Source organism: Elaeis guineensis, chromosome 5, assembly GCF_000442705.2.
Source record: "Elaeis guineensis isolate ETL-2024a chromosome 5, EG11, whole genome shotgun sequence".
NCBI classification, from domain to species: Eukaryota; Viridiplantae; Streptophyta; class Magnoliopsida; order Arecales; family Arecaceae; genus Elaeis; species Elaeis guineensis.
The window spans coordinates 29,136,400-29,144,670 of record NC_025997.2 but is presented as its reverse complement, the minus strand read 5'-3'; the positions used below and the strand labels follow the sequence as shown (position 1 = coordinate 29,144,670).

Genomic DNA, 8,271 nt, shown 5'->3' with positions numbered 1-8,271 from the left:
AAAGGATATTAATGTCCTAGACAAGAAAAAGAAACTAAGTGTGAAAGTTGACAGTAAAGAAATTTCCATGGATACCAGAAGTAAAAAAAAAAAAAAAAAAATCTATGTGAATATCCGAAGAAAAGACCACTGCCTCCCCACCTTCCTTGCCTGCTAGTGAAAGATAATAAAGAATTTCGAGAATATTCAGAATAAGAAGTTGCTACTTGAAATCAACAGTCTAAATGGTCCATATATGGGCAAATTTCTTGCTCCCAAGCATTTGACACATCATGGATTAACATTCGAATCACAAACAATATCAAGCAAATAATTACATCTCTCCTCACATTGTCCACACTTAGACAATATGGAAAACAGGTGGCACCAGCAAGGCATACCTTGTCAAACCCTGACTTTATTATGAAGAAGATATTTTCACTTAATGCATTTACATAACTTAAAAATCCCATCTTGTCTAACTGATCATAACAGTGAACAATGTCTTCATGATCAAGTCATGACAACACATTCAAAATCAGGAGCTTCTTCATGTTTGATGCATGTAATAAACTGATCCTAATGATGCATTAGTATTCTTATCATTACCTTTAAGCACTGGTATAGCAAAATTAATGACGTATTCCAAAAGTCCTTGCAAATGTGCAATCACACTGGAATATTGAATATTAAATTTATTTGGGATGTTGAAACAGGTTTGGTGCTGACTATGAAATGGTGGCAAAAATATTGTTCTGTTAGTTTTTTTCAAGGGTTCAAAAGTTACAAATCAAAGACGTTGACCCTTTGTAGATGTTCGATCAGGAGGAAAAATTGAAGACCCAACCATAGAAGTTGCTAGTGCAATCAAAGTGGAAGACAAGCAATGTAAATGCAAATCAAATATGCTGATTTGCCATGAAGCACTTTCTGCTAAAGAAAGGAGACTGAAAAATCAGCATAAGCAGATAAAGGCATACAACACCATAAGGTTAAAACAGCTCACAGAAGCTGCAGCTAGGACAATCACAAAGTACACGATAGGCTTATGACTAGAGTCAAGAATAAAAGAGGCTGGCATGCAATAATGAAGTTTACAAACAATCTGATTTATGGGCTTTATAATAATAAAGTCACTTTGTTAATTGCCCAGTAACAAAATAGTATAGCCTAAAAAGTGATTTAACATGAAGTTTTAGCATACTCGCAGAGTTTTGCTGTTTCAAAATACATCTGCATTGCACGTGATGCATCCCCTTGTTTTGCACTATCAAAATTGAGAGGCTCCAAAGAGAGGCATAATGAAGAAACTTCAAGGCTGCCTGAAAGTATAGGCCTGTGCTTTCAAGTTCTAATCCCTCACTCTGCAAAATGAAACATTTACAAGAACAATTGTAAAGAAACAACATGATCAGTAAGCTTCAAAGATGAGCAAATTAAATGAAATGATTATGCTAACCTTTAAACGATTAGCTGTATGCTTTAAATCTCTTGCTTCTTTCATGACAATATATGCAGCAGAATGACTATCCTTTCGAATTGGACTTGAAGTGTCAGGACCATTTGGGATGCCTTGCCTCAAACTATTGTGGTGCACCCCATTCTGGCTATCAGGCTGTCTGGATTCTTTGCCCGCCCTTGATGCATCAGCATTCACTGCATCATTGGAGGGTACTTCTGACCTGCTTCCCCTTGACAGGTGAAGAGACTTTTTGAGGGCCCTGACTATGTGTTTCCTGTTTATCTCCAGAAGACAAAATTGAATGTGCTTTCCCTATTCCAACTGGCAGTTCCCGTTGATCAATTAGATCAGAAATATTGTGATCTGATGACTTTCCATCATTGTCAGAAAATGCTGGCTGTAGGTCATCATAGATATTGGACTTACCACATCTACCTCCGACAACTGCAACTCCTGAGCCAAGATCTTTATGCTGATTAGAAAGCATGGAGGGACCATGAGTATCCCAATGTTCTTGTATTCCATTATCTCTTCTACCTGTAGAACATCTTGTGGCAGAGTCCTTCCCCAAAAAATCTTTCTCATCATTCTGAAAATTGTAATTTCCATCCCTCAAATCTTCAAGATAAGTAGAATGCTGATGCGAACTCAGGTCAACCTTCTGTTGGCAGCTGCTGCCATTCTTCATAGAATATGAATCCTTGTTTTCAGTAGACAAACCAGAAACCTTAAGCTTACCTTTGTCCAAGTCTGATTTAGAGCTCCTCGGTCTCTCTTTGAACCGTGAAAAAGAGTTCTTGCCAGACTTCTGTTGACCAGAACCATTTACCTTGTGGTTTTTATTCAGCATATCTAAATCTTCAATATGGTCTTTACATGGATGTTCATGAGGATATTTGTAATCCATAAGACCCCTAGTACCACTCACCGCATTAATCTCTTCCAAGTCAATGACTGACAGATCATCATGGCTAACCCCTTTCAAGTGAATTCCATCTTCGGGTTTGCGACAAGATAATTGATTTGATTCTTTATCCTGACGATCAAATGATGCTCTCGTAAGATTTAAAACTCCTGACTCTGCTTCTCTATGATTTTCTATAAGTCGTTGTTGGACAGAACAAGCTATCTCCTTCCTTCCTTTTCCAGAGCGGTCACTTCCACCATCAGCTTCACTATCTGAATATCTTCTTGGGCTCCCCCGGAGAGAGGAACCAACATGTAAAGCATCATCCTTCACCACTGAGTTTCTTCTGTTAAAGAGCTTTTCAGTATTTGAATATCTCAATGGAGATGAAGAAACTGACTCTACTGGAGAGCCCTTTGTTTCCTGAAAGTTGGCTTTACTTTTGCGGGAGCTTGATACCTTTGAAGAACTTGAAGTAGCTGCTGTAGAAGCCTGTGCATAGGCCATGTCCCTCTTCAAGGGATCAACAAAGTCCAATGCCTGTCTAGATGTTTCATTCGCATGGAAAGGCCCCAACTGATGCTCTTTTCCAGTGGCATATCTGCCCTCATCCATTCCATCAGGTAGATGCTCTCTGCTAGCAGGCAAGACAATTCTGGTCAAGGAACCATTTTTATCAATCCTGCCTGTACTGGACCCCTTTCCCTCAGACTTTGAAACCCTACCCTTCTTTAACTTTAACATCTCAGGTCTTAAAACTTCATTAACAGTAGCCTGGACCTCCTGATTGTGCTGATCATCTTGCCACTCCTTCCGTTTTCTCTTCATGGAAGCAAAGTCCAGTTTCTCAGATTTTTCCACATCTGACGCATTGGTTTGTATTTTAATATCCCCATTTGGAAGATACTGACTTTCATTGTTCAACCTCTTAGATGATGCAGATAAACTGCCTTTCATCTCGGACTTCAAGTCCTTTGACAAAGAAACATCTGTGTTCTGGAGATTTTTTGCAATTATCTTAGCTGACAGACCATTAGCCATGCCAGAACCTGCTTTTCCAGATATATCATGGTCAGAATAACAATCTCGGACAGGATGACATGAGCCCTCTTTCTTGATTTTCTTAAATGCTCTAAAATCATTTAGATCAACCTCTCTCTTGCTCTTTGGTTTTGAATTTTTCTCACTTTTTCCAATAAAATCACCTGCAGTAAAGTATAAGAGAAACAATATATTAATGTTACTGAACCAAGTTTGCCTATTACAAAGAAATGAACATCGGCGCAATTAATTGTTGCCTGGTAGGTCTAACGCATTGAAGAATAAGAAGAAGAGCTCAAATTGTACAGGGCGGTACCTCCATTTGAATAGCAGCCAAGATTCTTATAATTCTCCTTTTGTTTGTGCTTTTGCTTCCCTGCAGAGAAGACAGTTGATTTGCCTGCATGGTCAAGACCAACTTTGTCTGACGAGCTTGTTTCAAAAGGATACTGGTTCGCATCATTCAAATTTCTACTTCTGTTAGAGGCTTGTAGGTTCCTATTCACGGGATTTGAAAATTGAATTGAACGATTAGGTACATTAGATGCATCCTTGGGTCCATTTTTTCTCTTCCCAATAGCAGGCAGACTTCGCATATTATTTTCAAATTTTTGATTGAGATGCAGAGCATTGGTTGAAGTAATGCTTGATGCAGCAACATTATGATGACCTTCCATATTAGCACCACTCTCAGGGACAGGAATCAAGTACAGTGCATGTAGAGCTTTTGTTGTTTCCTCCTCACTGAAATTGCAACTATTCATTCCAGGCCTATATGAGAGTTTCAGATGGTAATCAGTTAGAGAACAACATAAATCTAGAAGAATGAATGCAAAAAAACATCAGATGTTAGTTGCCAAACTTCAGAAAAAGGAACATTGAAAAAGTAATAATAATTAGAATATCATAGTAGATACTTAATATATAAATTTGTGCATAACAAAACAAGAAAATGGTAAACAAAATTAAGTTGACAGTGCATTCAGAGAAAAACTTACAGCCAATCAAGCAGGCTACATTGCCAGTTCTTGGGGAGGTGATCCGGGTTGGCACCATAAGGTAAGAGGCGCCATTGCTGGCAAATATCACAACATACCCAATGTTCATTTATAACAACAGGAGCATGGCTGGCAGCAGCTGCACCTGAATCTGGGGCATTGCCCATCGAAGGCATGGTTGTGGGCTCATTAACAGAAACATCAGAGGTTGGAGCATTATCAACCTTTTTATCACCTGACCTCCCCTTTGATGCTTCAATAGATGTAAAGGGATCTTTCTCCTGTTCATACTTCAGAACCTTGAGCTTATCTTTGCAATGTAAATCTGGCAAACCAGCTTCATTCTCAAGCTGTTCAGCATTTACATCACCACAAGACTCTTTAGATGAGCCCTTACTCAATCCTTTATGGGATTTCGAAACTTTGTACTTCTTTTCAAAATGGTTAGCTTTTGCATCAGAGCTTTTCTTCTTTTCTTTTAATGATGCAGAAGAGTAACCACTCAAGTTGTCCCTTGACAACTCCATTAGTGGTGCTGCATCAGTTTGGCTTCCCTTCAATTTTCTTTTTCCCTCAAATAACTGGTCCTTCCCTTGGAATATCTTCTCTCCTTCACAAGACGTAGCTTTCTGAGAAGAAATCTGTTTAGCTGGATTTGCCAGTCCAGCCATGTGCTCCTTCTTTCCCCTGAACATATTCGAATTGCCATTAACTAGATCATACCCTTTCTCAACTTTGCTGCCGTCTTCCCTTTGCAAATCAGATGAAGTACCCTTACTGCTACTTGTAATTCGTTCTTCCAAGGCCTTCTCTGCAATCACTGCTTTTGAGTTAGGTTTTCCTTTTGCATGTGCTGCTTCATTCTCTAAATTGCCAACTACATTATTTTCCATGCTTTCCATTGACTCCAAGTGTTTATCCTTAACTATATCAGGCACTGGTAGTCTCTCCTTTGCTGTTATCTTCTCATGTTCCTTTGAGTGATCCAATATTCTAGTGACACCTTTCACTGACTCCCTAACTATCTGCCTTTTAGCTTTTCTATCAGCATTCTTCGAACCAACTAACAGTGGTATATTCAAGGCATCAGAAACAAGCTTTTGTCCTGCTGCAGTTTCAATATCAATTTCCCTATCCAAAATTGTGCTTATGCTATCTTCGCATTTTAAATTCTTTTCTTCCATGGACTTTCCTTTCTTTTCATTGTAAACTTTGACATCTTTCACAGGCAGTGTCAAATCACTTAGGACTGCACACCTGTCAGGAGTGCCCTTGTACAGCATGCCAGTTTTACATTTTTTAATGAAAGAACTATCTTTCCCTGTCAACTGGAATATATTGTCTGGAAGAGGTGAAAGCAAGACCCCCCCAGGAAATGGAGAGCATGTCATCACCTGCTCCATTAAATTTATGAACATAAAAATCATTAGCTGATGCAAACTCTATGGCCCTGTTCTCTTTAATGGAAGACAAGTTGAAGGTCGTAGCAAAATTTACCTGGAGAATGGTCCACGGAGACTCAGGTGAGAGCCCTCCACTCACATCAGGGCTATCCTCCAATGATGAAGATGGAGACATGTCGAGGCCCAGACCGCTGTAGATAGCAGCATTATTTCTTGCCAAGATGTTGTCAGGGCCAACTTTAATGCGGACCTTTAATGTCTTCTGGTCACTTCCATTAACTGGTTTATTCAAGGAATCATGCTGGGGAATAGACTCCTCATTATTTTGTGTGCTCATACCCATGTCTTTTTTGCTCGAGTTCTCGCATGGTGTCATCGAGGCAGTGCTCTTTTTAGAGAGTGATGCCCCCATTTTGATGGAAGGAGTCTGATATGTTCCCTGTAGAGATACATAATGGTAATTATCAAGTAAAAGCTAGTCTAGTGAACCATTATATGTTTTCTTTTTCTTATAGGAACCTAAACTGGCACATAAATTAGTGCATGCTGAATTTGAATAATGTACCTCGAATGAGGGGGTGTAGGGAGATCTTGTGGCATTGTGGTTTGGTACCCTCGGTGGACTTTTAGGTTGAGACAGAATGGTTGGAGAACGCTGGTAAGTAGGCAAAAAAGACCCATATCCCCCAAACTTTGTCCCTGTTATTCAATCAATTTTTCAGAACCTCATCTCTGGTTACAACCACCATAAACTGGAAAATTGATACCATAGTGGAGGCTATATAATCTGACTTACCCAAGTTTTCCGCCGACACTCCACCTTCAAAATCTTTTTGGAAATGCCCCAATACATCTTGAATTTTTTCATCCTGGAAGCAAATGAAAGCCAGTTATGTAAAGAACCATACAAATGCACATAGAAAAGAAAAGCAGCACCACATTCTCAGTGAGAATTATAAATGTGAAATGCATGAGTATTCTGCATGCTTAAATCCACATGATCTTAAATTCGACGAGCAAAAGGCATAACTTTAGAGCTTCATGACTAGGCAGTTTTCAGAGCCAGAATTCAGCCAAAAAATGTGGTTACAGTTCAACTATAACACATAGCAATTCTTCAACATGCGCTGGTGAACTTAACGAGTTCTGAAAACGAATTCTGACTGTAATTTGTGTTGCTAGATAGATGGAAATGTGGCATTCAATGGAATTTGGAAAAGATCACAATTTTTTTCCACACGCAATGTTGTAATTCCACTGATTCCCAAAATTATGCTCCAGAAAATGACATGAGCAACCAATTTCAAGTACTCAAATAGCCAGCTCAAACAGAAATATAGAAGCGAGAAACGAAAAAACTGTGAAGGGGCAACTTTTTCAAATACAAACTTCAGCCAAACCTCGTCAAAGCCATGAAACTGTCAGTCCTAATAAAACGAAAGATCCAAACTTTCTTCTGAAAACAAAATAAAGCACGACAGGGAGACCAATCGAAGGTCTTACGATGTACGAGAGGGCGATGTCGGGGTCGACGCAGGAGTCGTCCTCCCCCTCCTCCTGCTCAGAGCACGCCTCTCCTTCTTCGAGCTCGTTCTCCTCCATCCCCCCAAACCCTAAGCCTACCCCCTTCCTCTCTTCATCCCTCCTCCTCACCGACAGCATCCAATCACCCCTCCCCCCAATCCGCACCCACCCCGCCCCACCACCCAACTCGAGAAACCCAGCTCAAATCCCTCTCCCTCCGCTGCCTCCCGGAACCCCACAGCCGGATTCCAAAACCTAGAATCGCTCCCCGATAAGGGCGAGTCCAGCGGGGCCAAATCAACACGTCCCTCCGCCCCCAAAATCCTGCGGCGAAGGAGAAGAGATTCGGCGATCGAGAGATCTCCGAGATCGATTTCGTGGGGGAGCCAAAAGACGGCGGCGAGATCGCGAACGCGACAAGCCCCGGAGGGTTTTCTTCCGATATTTTTCTTCCTTGGCGTTCCGCTTAGACAGAAGCTCTCTCTCTTCTTCCAGAGAGGAGAGGAAGAAATAAAAATAAAATAAAATGCTTTTCTCTCTCTTTCTTTTTCTTTTATTTAGGGCAGTCGGGAGACAAAGCACACGCAGCGATCTAACCAGAAGACCCTCGGGGCCGAAACGCTCCCGCTTCAGGTGGAGCCCAGCTCACTGCCGAATGGTAGAGCGACACGTCACCGCGCAGCTTTCTTCCAAGATAGAAGCTTGCAGGTTCGTGATCTCGGTCGGGAACGGTCTGGATCGCCGGGCGGAAGGCAACGTCGCCAAAAATGCTTCCGTGCCCTACCATGAGCGAAGCGTATCCACGTGTCAACGTATGATTGGTAACTTGTTTCAAACCCCACTGAATTGAACTAATTAGGTTAGATCCGTAGAACTACGATGGGTAATTGAAGGGTTTATATAGGCTTCGCTCAGCTGTGCGAGAATTTCACGGTTAACCGCCGCGTTTTTTTGGGT

At 41.0% G+C, this 8,271-nt stretch overlaps 1 pseudogene; it reads right to left on the bottom strand.

The window, feature by feature from the left end:
- Window positions 1-795: 795 nt before the first annotated feature.
- LOC140851002 (cysteine-tryptophan domain-containing zinc finger protein 7-like) lies at window positions 796-7,456 on the bottom strand (annotated as a pseudogene).
- Window positions 7,457-8,271: the final 815 nt, after the last annotated feature.